Genomic DNA, 17,714 nt, shown 5'->3' on the forward strand with positions numbered 1-17,714 from the left:
GGCTCACTCCAGGACATTCAAAGAGCTCTCCCCAAACCGCCTGTGTGTGTTCTTCTGATTCTCTTCCATTTGAGAACGATGGAGGCTGTCCTGCTCTTGAGCACTGCGGTCATTTGTTGTTGTAGATTATCGTAGATTATCCTTCCCCAGATGGGTGCCTTGACACAAGACTGCAGGTGTATGGACAATTCTATTGAGCTCATGGCTTAGTTTTCACCACAACTCAGTTACAAGTGTCAATACTAAGGATCTGAATGCTTATGAAGATGGGTTATTTCAGTTTCTTAATATTTTATGATTTAACAAAAAGACTCCGGAATCCTCATAATCCTAATAATATTATTGTGTAGTATTGTGTGTAGATTAATGTGAAAACATTGAACAAGTGAGAGAGTTCATCATGCACCATATGCTTACAATGCATGTTCATATGCTGCTAATGCGCTTGGCTTGTTCGACAGGGCCGGGTGTTCCAGCAGTGGATCCGTATGGCGTTGATGGCTGTTTCCAACCCTATCAGGTGCATTTGTTTTGATTCTGCTGCTGTTTTGACAGCGTAAGATGTGGAGGCAGGTCCCAGTGCCGGTGTTACTGGCTGGAGCATTGCTGAGGAGGTCGATAGCGAACACAACTTTGGACTGAGGCCTGCTGCTGCTCACTCCCATGATCCTCTCTGGGCTGAGGCCTGCTGCTGCTCACTCCCATGATCCTCTCTGGGCTGAGGCCTGCTGCTCCTCACTCCCATGATCCTCTCTGCTGCTGCTCACTCCCATGGGGCTAGATTTTGCTAACAGAGTTGCCCAGTTAGGGGCTCGTCATCACTTTTGTCGTCATGTTGTAGTTCGTTTGTAGTCCATGTGGCCTTTCATGTAGGCAGCCATTCAGGGGAGCTAAACACATACAGGGCTCACAATAAAATGGTTGAGCAAACACATTGTTCAAGAGACTATCAAACCCCATTACAAAAACGAAGTTCACCCAAGGGTCGGCTACTTACAGTTCACCCAAGGGCAGGCTACTTACAGTTCACCCAAGGGTAGGCTACTTACAGTTCACCCAAGGGTAGGCTACTTACAGTTCACCCAAGGGTCGGCTACTTACAGTTCACCCAAGGGGTAGGCTACTTACAGTTCACCCAAGGGTCGGCTACTTACAGTTCACCCAAGGGTCGGCTACTTACAGTTCAGTTCACCCAAGGGTCGGCTACTTACAGTTCACCCAAGGGTAGGCTACTTACAGTTCACCCAAGGGTCGGCTACTTACAGTTCAGTTCACCCAAGGGTAGGCTACTTACAGTTCACCCAAGGGTAGGCTACTTACAGTTCACCCAAGGGTCGGCTACTTACAGTTCAGTTCACCCAAGGGTAGGCTACTTACAGTTCACCCAAGGGTAGGCTACTTACAGTTCACCCAAGGGTCGGCTACTTACAGTTCACCCAAGGGTCGGCTACTTACAATTTCAACAGCAGCAAAGCCAAGTCGGTGTCCGTTTTGCAGTCTTCTTAGAAACTACAATCTGACTACATTTTCGAGGCGCGATTTGATACTTCCACTGAGTCACATCCGGATTTACCGAGTCCGGGAACAGAAAGTTGCATATTCGTTTTATCCGCGGAGAAGCGATAGGGGGAGACGAAGCACCCACCAAATGACCCAGAAAGTGTTGTAGAACCATCAGAATGACTCTCAACCTGCATAATTAAGGTCATTTTTGCTAAAATTGTTGCATAGGGATTCTTTAATGTGAACTTGGGAATTTGCCGTTTTTGTCACTTGAAAGCTGCATATCTTTCTTTCAGTCTGGGGTGACCACAGCACCTCTCTCTCATGCTGCTGTAACACGTCACGCACACACACACACACGTGTCGCACACACACACACACGTGTCACACAAACACACACACACACGTCACACAAACCTCCTTTCAGTCTGGGGTGACCACAGCACCTCGCTCTCCCTCGTCTTGTTATTGATAGTTTAAATGTTGTCTTTGTCCTTGATTTTGTGCAAAGCACTTTGAGTGGCCATTGTGCTGGGAAAAGTGCTCTATAAATAAATGTGCCCACCTTTACCATGTGTTAAGGTGTGGTGAGGACGAGACCAGACCAGACCAGACCAGACATGAGTTCGGTCATGTCCTCACCTGGCTGTCGGGGGTTTGGAGACCCGGGTCTGTCTGGCTGCACCATCGCCTCACCGCTGTGGAAACGAGAGGTAAGATCGCTCTCGTCTGGTTAACGTGGAGATCCGGGGATGCTGGGCTACGAGGTCGATCAGGGACACAGAGCTCAGTGATGGATCAACATCTGAAAGGTGTGTGTGTGAGAAAGAGTGTGTGTGTGAGAGAGAAAGAGTGTGTGTGTGAGAGAGAGTGTGTGTGTGTGCGTGTGTGAGAGAGAGAGTGAGTGTGTGTGTGTGAGATAGAGAGAGAGAGTGTGTGTGTGTGTTAGCGAGAGAGAGAGCGTGTGTGTGTGTGTGTGAGAGAGAAAGAGAGTGTGTGTATGTGTGTGTATTCACCCCCAAGTGAAGAAGCTGCATGTCCATGAAGGGCTCCGTTGCTGGGCTCACTGCTCTGTATACTAAGAGTGCATATGTCCATGTTGCTGGGCTCACTGCTCTGTATACTAAGAGTGCATATGTCCATGTTGCTGGGCTCACTGCTCTGTATACTAAGAGTGCATATGTCCATGTTGCTGGGCTCACTGCTCTGTATACTAAGAGTGCATATGTCCATGTTGCTGGGCTCACAACGTCCGTCCCCTTCCTCTGTCCTCCCTCTCCCTGTCTGGACGTCTGTCCCTCGTCCTCATGCACGTCCGTGCCCTCCTCTCCCCCCTGCCCTCCTCTCCCTCCTGCCCTCCTCTCCCTCGTGCCCTCCTCTCCCCCCTGCCCTCCTCTCCCCCCTGCCCTCCTCTCCCCCGTGCCCTCCTGCCCTCCTCTCCCTCGTGCCCTCCTCTCCCTCCTGCCCTCCTCTCCCCCCTGCCCTCCTCTCCCTCGTGCCCTCCTGCCCTCCTCTCCCTCCTGCCCTCCTCTCCCCCCTGCCCTCCTCTCCCCCTGCCCTCCTCTCCCCCCTGCCCTCCTCTCCCCCTGCCCTCCTGCCCTCCTGCCCTCCTCTCCCTCCTGCCCTCCTCTCCCCCGTGCCCCCCTGCCCTCCTCTCCCTCCTGCCCTCCTCTCCCCCGTGCCCCCCTGCCCTCCTCTCCCCCCTGCCCTCCTCTCCCTCGTGCCCTCCTCTCCCCCGTGCCCTCCTCTCCCTCCTGCCCTCCTCTCCCCCGTGCCCCCCTGCCCTCCTCTCCCTCCTGCCCTCCTCTCCCTCGTGCCCTCCTGCCCTCCTCTCCCTCGTGCCCTCCTCTCCCCCCTGCCCTCCTGCCCTCCTCTCCCTCCTGCCCGTGTCGTCCTTCCTCTCCCACGTGGACGTCTGTCTCTGCGACTCGTCTCCAGGGTTCACCTGATGGCGCGCATGAGGTTTCCATTGAGGAGAGAAAACAGAAAGTGCACCACTCTCCATAACATGTTTTTCTCCCAAAACAACATTCCTGCCTAACACCAAACAGCTGGGCATGAGCAAGCGCAGAGAGGAGGAGGGGAGGAGGAGAGGAGAAAAGAGGAGGAGAGGAGGAGAGAAGGAGGGGAGAGGAGGAGAGGAGGGGAGGAGAAAAGAGGAGGAGAGGAGGGGAGAAAAGAGGAGGAGAGGAGGGGAGAGGAGGAGAGAAGGAGGGGAGAAAAGAGGAGGAGAGGAGGAGAGAAAAGAGGAGAGAGGAGGAGAGAAAAGAGGAGGAGAGGAGGGGAGAGGAGGAGAGAAGGAGGAGAGAAGGAGGGGAGAAAAGAGGAGGAGAGGAGGAGAGAAAAGAGGAGAGAGGAGGAGAGAAAAGAGGAGGAGAGGAGGGGAGAAAAGAGGAGGAGAGAGGGAGAGAGAGAGGTAGAGGAGGAGAGAAAAGAGGAGGAGAGGAGGGGAGAGGAGGAGAGAAGGAGGGGAGAAAAGAGGAGAGAGGAGGAGAGAAAAGAGGAGAGGAGGAGAGAAAAGAGGAGGAGAGGAGAGGAGAAAAGAGGAGGAGAGGAGGGGAGAAAAGAGGAGAGAGGAGGAGAGAAAAGGAGAGGAGAGAAGAACCTGTTTCAGGGTCAGTGGCTGTTTAGGATGTCTGTCATATAAAGACGGCAGAGGGCAGCTGACTCCTGTAACGTCCCATCCACGCCACACACACACACTCTCCTGTAGCCATTGCCCTGATGTCTACTAGCCTCTGGGCCACATCTGGGCCACATCTCATGTGCTTGACTTGCTGTCAAATGAGGAGCCCAGAGAACGGTAGACTGGTAGCCATGGCTCATTGGCCCTAGCTGAGCCGGATGAGAGCCAGGTCAGGGCGAGGTCAGAATGTGTTCCTGAGCTCGGGGCTCTGGGGAGACACGCGCTGCCAAGTTGTCTGGAGCCTTGATTGATTATTGGGACAGCATCTTGATTGATCATTGGTACAGCATCTTGATTGATCATTGGGACAGCGCCTTGATTTATCATTGGTAGGACCTGATAGGAATTGATTGGTAGGAAATGATATGTTTATAGCTCGTAAGATTCCAAAATAAAAGACTATACAAGTGCAAAGTAATGCATTCTTAGTCAGAGGTAGCATTCAATAAAGTTCAGTAGTGTATAGGTCTAATTGAGTGCCTGTCACTTTAAGACATTTGTGAGGGAATCCTTGCAATTAACATTAACACAGTTAAAAGGCTGCTGATGTGTGGATGCAATTCGTAACATAGTTAGTTCAAATAACGGTTCATACTTCTCCTTGGGACAAGCACTTTTGAGTCTTGGAAAACACTTCCATTTACATCGGGATTTTGCAAACATTCAGAGTCAATAAAATGAGCCCCGCTTGACTAACGAAATTGACAAGCAGCTGTAAGTAAACATGCTAAACTTGACATCCAAACAGTATTCTAACGTTAGCTTTGAGATACTGCTTGATTACATAACTTAACTTAGTTTAGTCTCCTCAATGTATTATGTTGTGATAAGACCTTAGCAGAGTTTAATTTAGCAGTTTTGAACAAATTTGCGCAGCATGGTCACGATGCTAAGCGGATTTAATAGCAATTTAGCCCGCCGTGTTCTATATGCAATGCTTCTATGTGGCAACAACAATCCTAGCTTGGCGGGCCATCCTATATCATTGAAATGTATAGTCTGGAATCTAACCATTCACCTCGCTTAATCCAAGGGGCGGGCAGAGAATTGTCTTTCAAACTGCCTAGGCATGCAATAGGCCAGCGCTACGACCATATCCGTATCCGGTCGGCAAAACGGCAAATACATCCTTCTTCGAAAAGAATGACTTAAGTGCATTGTGTTGCTCAACTTTCAAAGAAAAGCACAAGTCCAACTCCTCCAAAGTTGACGCCAACGCCGATTCAAACAACCGCTCTTCGTTCGCCATAGCCACCCTCCTTGTTGTTCACCGTCGCAGGACTGTCGTTATCCTGTTAAGCCCGCCTTAAGACTCCCTAACAAAATAGAGCGCTGTGATTGGATGAAGTCCACGGCGTCAGCCAATAGAAATCCCTATGGTTTGATACTAGACGTACAGGCTGAGCAAATTAATTTGCCGCCGCTAGGGTGCGTCTAGATTTCTAGGCTACAACAATCCTTCAACAATCGTGAAAAATGTGTTAAATGCACATGCAGAGGAGGAGCAGCGGGCTCGTTACGAGAGAGAGTGGGTGGGGCAAGGCATGTCCTCATCCTGTCCGGGCATCTGGTTCCTCTCCACGGTGGGCTGTGCCATGGTGCCCAGTGAGGTTCCTCTCCTGACGTAATGAGGCCCAGGGCTGTTTGCCTGGAGACACATCTCATAACCATATAGACATAACCATCTGAACTGAATCAGAACAACACACCAGTCTTATTGAAGCTTTGCCCCATAACTCTCATAAAAAATAATATTGAAAACAATATATATATATATATAAACAATATTTACAGTCACAGATGTGTTCATGAGATTTCCTCTGACTGTGTGTTTAGTAAAATAAAAATCAGCCATAAATCTGAGAGAACCTGAACCCAGATGCCTCCGGCCCAATCCAAGTCTCCCGCACGCCACAGCGCACTACACCATGTCGTCCATGGAACGGCATCACACAGCGTGAGAAAACAGCCTTGTAAAATATAATGACCCCTGGCTTTATGCTCCACTCATTAATGAATAGAATTACACTCTGAGAGCTTCGTCCAGCTCAGCACTTTTGCTTTCCTCGCTACGTTTGGGCATCGGTGATTATAAAGACAGCTAACGAGAAGGACTGGACATCGGTGATTATAAAGACAGGTAACGAGAAGGACTGGGCATCGGTAATTATAAAGACAGGTAACGAGAGGGACTGGGCATCGGTGATTATAAAGACAGGTAACTGGCAGACACGGCTCTTTGAAGCGCTCCGATTGCTGAAGGTACTGAGGCTGCCTGGTACCAGTGAAAGCTATGTCCACTATGGCACTGAGGCTATGTCCACTATGGCACTGAGGCTCTGAGACTATGTCCACTATGGCACTGAGGCTCTGTCCACTATGGCACTGAGGCTATGATGGTACTGAGGCTATGATGGCACTGAGGCTATGTCCACAATGTGTCCATACTATGTAGGATAAGTTTGTGCTGGAGTAGCCTAGACCACTACAATAGTCATTGTGAAAAGAACACCAAACAAGAAAATCAACGTAGACATTTAGATATGTTTTAAATCAACGTAGACATTTAGATATGTGTTTTACTCAAGAGAGTAGACATTTAGATACTGTATGTGTTTTACTCAAGAGAGTAGACATTTAGATGTGTGTTTTTCTTTGTGTTGATTGCTTCTCTACATGAGTAGCTAATTGATCACTATTGTAGTGGAGTAGGCCAAGGCTACTCTAGCTTACTTATAGGAATTCCCATTACAATGCTAGCTTGTAGAAGAGGAGGAGGAGGGTAGGAGGAGGAGAAGAGGAGGGGGTGAAGAGGAGGAGAAGAGGAGGGGGAGAAGAGGAGGAGAAGAGGAGGGGGTGAAGAGGAGGAGAAGAGGAGGGGGTGAAGAGGAGGAAGACGAGAAGGAGAGGAGAGAGATGTCTGGCAGTGGTGCTAGTGCTCATCAGATTTAGTCTGGCTTACCAGAGGAGGACAAACAGCATGTTCCTTAGAGAGTCAGTAGAGAGTTAGCAGGGGGTTGTGTGGGGGTTAGGAGGGGGGGCTCGTGTAAGAACATAGAACATGCCGGAGCACAAAGGAACATGGCATAGCACACACATCACGGTTCCACACACGGACGCAGATCCAGCAGCTCACACTCAAATGGTCTCTTTATTTTTACTGAAGAAGTGTGGTCATGAAACAGGAAAATATTTACAGATTTACACTCACAACAGACACACACACAAACACACGATATGGAACAAAACTATTTTCATAAAAGAGGATTTTTGTTAGGGCACTTCCCAACTTCTCCCATCGGATTCCAGTCAGTTGCAATCTCCCCTTTCAGGACAATACATCGGTGCTATCTGTGGTCTGCTATACAGTGAACAGTATAGAATGTATATGGTGTACTGGAGTCTGCTATACAGTGATGTACAGTACAGAAGCACAGGACAGTATAGCATGTATATGGTGCACAGTACAGAAGCACAGGACAGTATAGAATGTATATGATGTACTGGAGTCTGCTATACAGTAATGTACAGTATAGAATGTATATGGTGCACAGGACAGTATAGAATGCATATGGTGTACTGGAGTCTGCTATAAAGTGATGTACAGTAGAGACCTACGCATTTTCTATATCAACAAAATGGCCGTGGTGAACGTTATTGCCTGATTATTACGTAGATCGAATATGCCTAATATCGATTCCTACAGGAATATGGTGTGAATGGTGGAAAAGGTAGAGCATCCTCCCTCTTTCTATCTATCCCTTTCGCTCATATACTTTTTTATTCTCTCCCTCTCCATCTCTCTCTCTTGTCTATCTCTCTCTCTCACTTGTCTATCTCTCTCTTATCTCTCCTTGTCTATCTCTCTCTTATCTCTCTCTCTCTTGTCTATCTCTCTCTCTTGTTTATCTCTCTCTCTTTTGCTTGTCCGTGTGAGTGTAGTGCGCTGAACCTTTAAAATGAGCAGCTTTGTTTAATTGGAGCAGGGTCATTCTACGAAACCGGTGCCTTTTCACTTTGACATTTTTAAAAAAAATCATGTAGGACAAGCCATATTTTAAGACATCCACATGATATAAGACATATATGACCTGCATAAAAAAATATTTTCCCACCTCAGGCTTAAATCCCTATTAATATTTTCCTTTTTATTGTAGCCCAGGTGTCTTTTTTTTTACCACCCCGTAACGGACAAGATGCGCTCCATTTAGACATAATGCATAAATTGAATTCAGAACATTTCATGTTTTCCTGTCATAGAAATGTCCTTAATTTGATATTAAAAGTTATAGGTTTGTTTTTTAATTGGAGATTTGCAGAATTTAGATTCTAATCTTCAAACTGTGAATTCCGCATGCCCATTGGTTGGTGTTTTGAACAATATTGGCTATTTTACTCCCTATTGTCAAATTAAAGTTACATGTGTAAATAGGCCCACTTCATCACACTATGATCAAACATTTATTTATGGGCTATTTCACTCACTCTCTAGTATTTTAAAAAAAAAAAACACACATGTTATGGGGTGGTAAGTCATGTTACAGGGTGGTAAATCCTGTTACGGGGTGGTTAATTTTGTTTGTTTCCATAATTTAACAATAATTTGATTAGTTCTGGACATATGTGTGGACTGTTAATGTCGTAATAAGGCAAGATCCAAAGTATATATAAACATATTTATTGATATGAAGTTTAAAATGCAAATTTATGTCATGAAATACTACATTCAACATGGATAGATTTCAGAAGATTGAGTACATTCATTTTTTAAATATGATCATAAAATTGGGTACATTGAACAAGATAAAGTACTCTCAGGAGGGGTGTCAAAAGCCTTCATTCTAGCCTTCGCCTACCCTGAAAATCCAGAGTTCTCGCAAGAGCACAATGGAATTGTCTCTGCGAGACACTCTGGCAATGAGCAATAATGCACGTTATTTTTTCCCCTTGCATCCCGTGGAACCAATCAAATCGTATCTGACATAGGCGGGCCAGAGGCGCGCTAAACTGATGACGACAGCGCTGCAACGTTGGAAAACCAATTGCGTCAAAGTCCGGAATCATTCAGAGTAAACATTGGTCTGGTGTTATCCAATTGCGTGCAGTGAGATTTTCAAATGCATGCTTGGTGCCACCCCTCGAGTTGGGCCATTACATGATTGTTCGTGGCCAGACCCTTAATCTTTCTAGATTATCAGGGTGTGGATTTTCCAGGCTAGCCTTTGCCTGCTTTCTCCTTTCAGGGCTAGTCCACACGTACCAAACCGATCTTTTTTTCCTCCGTCTTCCCTGGAACCGTATCAAGAATATTTGCGTCCAAACGGATCCATCTCAACACGACTCAACACGTTACTTCATATCCCAGGCCTAGAGGTGGCACTGTTTCTGTTACAGAAATTGACCAAAGCTTGCATGCTGTAGGCTATACAAACAGACAGAATAGGCTACGACGAAAATGGCTAGTGCAAGGAAACCAGAATTGTTTGTGTGGACTGATAGTGAACTGTCAACTGTAGTCAACTGTAAAACTAATAAACTTCATTTTTACGGTTTGTGAAGGGTGCAGTCCCGTCCTTTATTTGGCTAACGCAGGTACAAATAATCTGCTTTACTTTCTTTGGTTGTAGGATAGTCCGCGATTCACATTAGTTTTGGCTATCACCGCAAGTGCATAGGCTACTGAACGCTAGGCCTACCCAAGTTCTAGGCTATTCCGTCGCCACATTTATAATATTGCTATAATACCTTCGTTAGTAACATTTAAACTTACACCGCACTTCCCTAATAAATGGACGGGGCCTCATTCTGTTCCTTCCACTTTTTCCTTAACTGTCATTGGTCCTCTCACTCAGATCTTTGATCAACAACTTAGTATGAGTATACTCTTTTGATCCCGTGAGGGAAATTTGGTCTCTGCATTTATCTCAATCCGTGAATTAGTGAAACACACTGCGGTGAAGCACACATTAATCCCGGCGCAGTGAGCTGCCTGCTACAGCAGCACTCGGGGAGCAGTGAGGGGTTAGGTGCCTTGCTCAAGGGCACTTCAGCCGTGGCCTACCGGTCAGGGTTCGAACCGGCAACCCTCCGGTTACAAGTCCGAAGCGCTAACCAGTAGGCCACGGCTGCCCCTAACTTCTTCCCTCTTTCGACATCTCGTCTCCATCTTTGCCGCTCCATCTCTAGATACTGCTGCCTCCTCTCTGGATCAGCATTGCGGCGAGCACAGAATAGTCACTGTCGTTCAGCATTACTCATTGGAGCCATGATTGTCTGCAAATTATGAAAATTATCATAATTATTTACACTGACTAGGTGTGTGTGCCAAGTTGAGAGAGACAGAGAGAGAGAGAGAGAGTTCATGACTGGGTTGTCACTAGATACACAAAAAAGTACTCTCACATTTTGAAATGCATTCATTTGCTGTGATGACCGCAGAAACCTCCGTTCTGCTTGTAGTTAGCCCTTCCCAACAAGTCCATCACAACTAGTTAATAATTATTTCTCACCGCAATAGTCTCCAGTAGGCTAACATTGGCATGCATACAATATAGTCATAAAATATTAACAGTGACCAATGCATACTGATGAACCAGCATTCAACAGATTAGCTGGTTGCTATGACTAATTGCTAAGGGCTCACTGCAGAAAGAACAGAGGTTTCCCCCAGTCATCACAGTATGTAAAACTATATATAAATATAATTTTTATGAATTGTGTAATCTAAATGGCAATGACAACCACTCTACATTCCCCTTACCACCCCATAACGATACAAAGTGTTATGGGGTGGTATGTTACGGGGTGGTAAATTTCACCTCAGAATGACTGCAGCTAGCACTGTAATTGACTAGCTAAGATAGCAAATATACCATTCAGTTTAAAATTTCCTTCACTTTACATTACAGTTGAAAAAAAAACCCTAATTTAACAGTTTCCCTATCTATTATACGTTATGGGGTGGTAAGGTTAAGCTTAACGGACCCTATCTAACTACCAAAAAGAGCAAATAAATCATATCAAATTGTGTGGGAACTTGCCTGCTTGAGACCTTGGCTCCTGCAAGGGTTTGAGTGATGTCATCTGCTGTCTGTGATGTCACTTAAAGAAACAGTGTCTTTGTAATAGCCAGAACATGTAAGCGTTATGGGGTGGTATGTAAAACTACGGGACGAGCATAAATCATGATTTTTGTATGGGAAATCATACTTTTATTTTAAAAAAACATATAGTATAGTATCAAGAGCATATTTTTAATCATGACATTAATGAAAATTTGGTTAAAAAATGAAATGTTCTAATTAATATATTAGGTGCGAATTCCATATGTGACTTTCCGGACATGGGGAAATTGGCCATGTCCTTGGTAAAGATGACTAAAAAGTGTAGGATTTATATTTACAATGACATTGAAATATGCATTATGTAATTCATAACACTTAAATTAACAGGTTTGATCCTTTGAAATACATTTTGACACATTTTTACATTGTTGAGAGCTCATGAAATGGACCGGACGCAAAAGGCACCGGTTTCGTAGAATGACCCAGCAGTGTTTTTATGAGACCATAAATCTAAAGGGGCAAAGAAAAAAACAAGTCCAGCAATCTGCAGCGTGTTTTCATGGACGTGTTAGTCCAGCAATCTGCAGCGTGTTTTCATGGACGTGTTAGTCCAGCAATCTGCAGCGTGTTTTCATGGATGTCCACCACATGTTTGTTTTCCCAACAGTATCTTCTAATTAACATGTGTAGTTAGCAGCTGTGTGTGTGTGTGTGTTTATGTGTGATAGTGTATGTGTGTGTGTAGGGGGTGTAGCATCAAAACCTGTGTAAACTGTGTGTGTGTGTGTACCCTCCCCCCAGACGTGTGTCAGATTGGTGGACACATCAAAACCCTTCCTCTCATTGCCATACTTAGGGAGGCCATTTGCCATGTTCACACTCTTGCATCTCTTTTGTATGATGTTCACTTAAAGGGGAACTATGCAGTTTTTTTAGGTTAATTTACCCTTAAAGGGGAACTATGCAGTTTTTTTTTAACTTAATTTACCCTTAAAGGGGAACTATGCAGTTTTTTTTTTAACTTAATTTACCTTACCTGAACAGCTTCGGAGTCATTGGAATGGTAATATGAATATTTTTGGGGTGAATGGCGGCCGTCTCGCTTCCCCCGAGTGTCTGTGAGCTGAAAAACCAGCCTTGCAACTTTGGGCCTGCGGGCCGCCGGCCTCAGAGACAGAAAGTCTCGCAGCCTCGCGATGTAACAATTTGCTTTACTGCACTACACACATACGCCAGGCACCGGTTAGAACAAGTTAGCGATGGAGTTTCTGAGACATTCGTCATGGCAGAGCCAGGGAGCGGAAGCAGAAAGCGAGTAAACCGTTGTCAGAGGAACAGGGAAAGAGGAAACGGCAGACTGACCGATTGAGGAGTGGTAAATCATACACTCCGAAGCTGTAGGGGGAGCTCTGCAGAGAAACCTGCGAGCAAAAAGCGAGAAAACAGCAAAGAAATGGCCAAAACGGCATGATGGGCCTGATGAAGATCTGTTGAGATGGAAACGTTGCCTTTTGAGAATAAATAAAGTATCTTGGAGCCCATATGCAGTGTACAGACCACCTCCTTCTCCCATATACAGTGTGCAGACCACCTCCTTCTCCCATATGCAGTGCAGACCACCTCCTTCTCCCATATGCAGTGCAGACCACCTCCTTCTCCCATATGCAGTGTACAGACCACCTCCTTCTCCCATATGCAGTGCAGACCACCTCCTTCTCCCATATGCAGTGTACAGACCACCTCCTTCTCCCATATGCAGTGCAGTGTACAGACCACCTCCTTCTCCCATATGCAGTGCAGACCACCTCCTTCTCCCATATACAGTGCAGTGTACAGACCACCTCCTTCTCCCATATGCAGTGTACAGACCACCTCCTTCTCCCATATGCAGTGCAGTGTACAGACCACCTCCTTCTCCCATATACAGTGTACAGACCACCTCCTTCTCCCATATGCAGTGTACAGACCACCTCCTTCTCCCATATGCAGTGCAGACCACCTCCTTCTCCCATATGCAGTGTACAGACCACCTCCTTCTCCCATATGCAGTGTACAGACCACCTCCTTCTCCCATATGCAGTGCAGTGTGCAGACCACCTCCTTCTCCCATATGCAGTGCAGTGTGCAGACCACCTCCTTCTCCCATATGCAGTGTGCAGACCACCTCCTTCTCCCATATGCAGTGTACAGACCACCTCCTTCTCCCATATACAGTGCAGTGTACAGACCACCTCCTTCTCCCATATGCAGTGTACAGACCACCTCCTTCTCCCATATGCAGTGCAGTGTGCAGACCACCTCCTTCTCCCATATGCAGTGTACAGACCACCTCCTTCTCCCATATGCAGTGCAGTGTACAGACCACCTCCTTCTCCCATATGCAGTGTACAGACCACCTCCTTCTCCCATATGCAGTGTACAGACCACCTCCTTCTCCCATATGCAGTGCAGACCACCTCCTTCTCCCATATGCAGTGCAGACCACCTCCTTCTCCCATATACAGTGTACAGACCACCTCCTTCTCCCATATGCAGTGTACAGACCACCTCCTTCTCTCTCTGACACGTTTTGTCTGGCACCTGTTAAAACATATTTGGGCATACAGTATATGTGCGCACCCATAGACATCTCTCTTGCTGACATATGCTTGCAGTTATATGCAATGAGGAGAACCATCTCTCTCTCTCTCTCCTTCTCACACACACAAACACAGACACATTCACACACGCTGACACACTTACAAACATAGGCACACATTCACACAGACACACATGCACACACAAACACAGACACACACCCCATCCAGACACCACAGCTTAATCCTGAGCCAATGGCTGTCTCTGTGGTTGTGTTCTCTCAAGACTGTTTTGATGATTTCCGATGCGGACTCTCCCCAGATTGTTTTGATGATTTCGATGCGGACTCTCCCCAGATTGGTGCGCGTGGTCTGCCTCCGTCTGTTTACAGTGTGTTGCACGGATGTCCACCCTCCATAGTGGACACAGCACACAGCCAGGGCAGTGTGTTGCACGATGTCCACCCTCCTTAGTGGACACAGCACACAGCCAGGGCAGTCTGGGCCGTGATGAAAAATAGCGCTGGAAACCCCCTCTCACTCCACACCTCCACTTCCAGGACGTCAGCAGCAGCAGTAGCCGCGTTTCCTCTCCCCTCCCTGACCTCAGCAGCAGTAGCCGCGTCTCCTCTCTGCTCCCCTCTCTGACCTTGTGCTGATGGGAGTGAACCGACTGCTCCCCAAACCACAACCGTCTGGTGGCCCATTTTACTGCTGCCGCCCCGGGCGAGGGGGGGTGAGGAGGAGAGGGAAAGAGAGAGATGAGGGACAGAGAGAGAGAGAGAGAAAGATAGAGGCGGGGGAGGCTGTTCTCCTCTCCATTCTGGTCCTCTCTGGCCAGACACACTCGGCCAAATGGATTTCCTCTCACTTCTCCGGATGTGCTGGTATGCACCCATGGTCATGTTTTATGGCCTGCAACACTAGCCCTGTCCAGGCTGCACATGGACCAATCAGAGGAGGCCTCCCGCCCCTCACTGCCTTTCACAGTCATCTGTTCTGAGCTGCACGTGTGTGTCAAATGTGGCCACAAAAAAAAAAAATCACTTGTGATTGGTTGGCAGATGTGTCACTATTGGTCATGCTATGATATGCTATTATGTTGTATATTCCTGTCATTTTTATCCTATGTAGGCTACTACACTATTATAAACAATGAAGTTTACTTTTGACAATCAAAAATTGTTTATCGCCTGTAACTCCATGATAAAACAACTCCCTCTCCTCAGAGCTAAGTTCATATGGATGTCCCTCTCCTAAAACTGTTGTTCCATAATGCTCTTCTGCCACTTTTAATCTCGGACAAGATGTTAGCTCTAGACAGTATGTAAGAATGTCATCTTTGATAGTGTGAATTTTAGAAAATATGACAAGTGTGTTACGCAGCACAAATTTGTCAATTATTTGTGTGGCTACACCTCGTGTTCCCTTCACTAGCTTCAGAATTTCCCCATTCGCAGATTCAAAAACAAAAGCACTGTGGGCCCAAAGAGGTCCCGATAGCTTTACACATTTGACAAGATGAAGCAGTGAATGTACATTTGAAGTCATTTGCTCTTCACTGTAATGCTCTTGAACCCCCCCCCCCCCCCCTGCAAATTCAAGTAAAAGCATGTCTGCAGCATTTACTTCTCTTAGATAAATATTTGATTTTAGCAAGAGGTACACAGCTTTGACCAGTTTTGTTGTTGTGTTTTTCTTAGTACGACTATGGTAAGCTAATTGGAAGAAGCAAAAAACAATTAGCACGACAGTGCGTTTCTGCATCACCAAAGCAGATGCTCGTTAGATTAAAAAAAATGCTACATGTCATAATGATTTTATGCGAACCTGCCTTGTGCAATAGCCTTCTTTTTTAACAAATTAGTTTCATTCAATGTAGCAAGTGAGGGATTTTATAAACATGAACTGAACAATACTGATTTGGGGTGCGTTTCCCGTACAACCTCGGAGGTTAGCTTTTTACTTACGTGGTACGATGCATCTTTCAACTAACCAACATGTAAGTTACGACTGTTTCCCAAAACCGTCGTACTTACATAGTACTTTGTTAGTTTGAACCATGTGCGGACTACAATGGTTGCAGATGTTTTCGGAGAATGCTATGTCAGTTAGAGCCGAACGCATGAAGTCATGTAAAAGTAATGAAATTTGACATTGCATGACGTTTCCTGGGCCCATCAGTTATAGCCTAATATCATTAATAATAATAATAATTATTATTATTAGAACAATAGGCAGTAATTTCAATAGGCCCTAGGCTATGAAAAATATATATATAATAACATTTTAATATATAAAAAATATATTAGGCTATTAATAATAATAATAGGCATAATAATGATAATTTTAATAATGTCAGTCTATTGAACGTAGGGTAGCCTAATTAATCAGTGAAGCATAAATCGCCAACGATGAAATGTGAACAATTAAGTTACACATTTAATGAAACACACCGAATAATACTGGCCAATTTGTTGTAGCGCGACAGGGTGGCATGAAAGGATAGACATCTGCATTTCGGATCTTGGTTCGGGCCTGGATAATGTTCATTTTACAATGGTATTGGAATCTTGGATAAGCTCAATCATTAAATATTCCTATCGATTAGAACCTCCAGTCCTAGTTTTAACTAATGAGGACTAATTGGAGACCATATGCTTACTAGCCTACCATAGTTGTCTATAGCCTAAGCTACGCAAATTGAACAGAGGTCACGCACTGTTTCAATGAATAAGGCAAATAAACTAACACTGATGAATACCACGTTGCTTGATTGCATTTAGCCGTTGTAGCTTGTGTAGATCGGCTCTTGACTCTGAACATGGTTCACTGATATTCACTTTGTGATGGTTTGAATTGCGTTGTCCCTACTGCTTTTGTGTTATTTGTCTGAAAATGCGCAGGGACATTATCAATGGCTTAGGCTAAACCAAAATTGTACATTATGTTCTATCAAAACTGGCATCACATAGGCACACAACACGCTATTTGAAATCAATAGGCTATCAATTCTTATAGGCCCACACATACAGTCACACACTTATGCTCTCCCATTCCCTCAAATTAGCTGTGTGAAACAGGTGAAATATATTTCAGCAAACACCTGCTGGTTGTAGATGATCTACACCATACGTAGCCTATTTAAACCCTTGATCCTTTGAAACGCATCATGGCAAGAAAGCCAAATTTCACCTCTCAAGAGCTGTCTACGAGATCGACCAACACAGACAAGTATTATTCAGTAAATTCAAACATGCCAAAAGCACTGCTGCCAAAAAAGAGCAGTGGCAGCACATCACTGACCGAGTCAATGCGGTGGGACTCGGCTACCAGCGCACGGTGGAGGACATCAGGGCGAAATGGAGAGACTACTCCAGCGTCACCAAAAGAAAGGCTGCAACCCTCAGATGAGAGAGGGAGCAGACTGGTGGTGGGAGGACCAGTCTGCCTCCCCTCACTGCTGAGGAGGAGAGGGTTGTAGCCATTCTAGGTCCGGAGGCGCTGGAGGGAGTCCCTGGAGGCATCGACATGTTTGCACGTCGGTGTTCGAGCGCACCTGGATCCCCACCGTGCCAGTCACAGGTCCCCTCCACTTCCACCTCCATTCCGCCACAAGGCCCCTCCACTCCCACCTTTACCCCCCCAGAAGACCCCTCCACTCCTACCTTTACCCCCCCACAAGGCCCCTGCACTCCCACCTTTACCCCCCCAGAAGACCCCTCCACTCCTACCTTTACCCTGGGACCCTCTACTGCAGGGGTCTCAAACTCAAATGAGCTGGGGGCCACTTCTGCCAACGTCATCTGATTGGAGGGCCGGCTATTTCTGAAAAAGCAATGTTCTTTTTTTCAAATACCACACAAAACTGCAAACAGAAAGTGC

The sequence above is a fragment of the Alosa sapidissima genome, chromosome 8 (genome assembly GCF_018492685.1).
Source record: "Alosa sapidissima isolate fAloSap1 chromosome 8, fAloSap1.pri, whole genome shotgun sequence".
NCBI lineage: Eukaryota > Metazoa > Chordata > Actinopteri > Clupeiformes > Clupeidae > Alosa > Alosa sapidissima.